The sequence below is a fragment of the Arachis duranensis genome, unplaced genomic scaffold (assembly GCF_000817695.3).
Source record: "Arachis duranensis cultivar V14167 unplaced genomic scaffold, aradu.V14167.gnm2.J7QH unplaced_Scaffold_232527, whole genome shotgun sequence".
Classification (NCBI taxonomy): domain Eukaryota; kingdom Viridiplantae; phylum Streptophyta; class Magnoliopsida; order Fabales; family Fabaceae; genus Arachis; species Arachis duranensis.
In genome coordinates this window covers 1313726-1314257 of record NW_026264853.1, presented here as the reverse complement: position 1 = coordinate 1314257, position 532 = coordinate 1313726, and positions in this window count along the sequence as shown.

Sequence of the window (532 nt, the reverse complement as noted above, 5' to 3'; positions counted from 1 at the left end):
TACTTTTGATAAGCTTAAGTTAGATTAGTAATTAATTCATTAATTTGTCTAAATAAATATTAAAAATTTAAATTTTATTTTATATATGCAATAATAAATTGGTTAATGATAAATTTTTAATTAAAATTTTGATTTACCATAGAATAATTTTTAGTGCGTCGAAATTAAAGCATTATAAAAAAAATAACAATTTATTTTTCTTTTTAATTATTTTGTGGGCCTAAGCTTAAGAGTGAGCTTATAGTACAGTGGTCAACAATAAAAATATAAAGTTTTTCTTAAAAATTAATAAATTAATGTGAATCTTAATTAGCCTTATTAGATAAGTTTCGGGTGTATAGAGTAGAATACAAGGTTTCATTGAAATTTAGAACAAAAGAAATAATTAAGATCTCCCCTGTAATTAATATTCCATCACATTAACCTTACGGTGTCCCAAACATTGACGACACTAAAAAAGAGTTTCATTAGAGCTGTTTCTTACTTTCTTTAATTTACTGCAAAAACATAAATAAGCCATTCAGCCCCCATA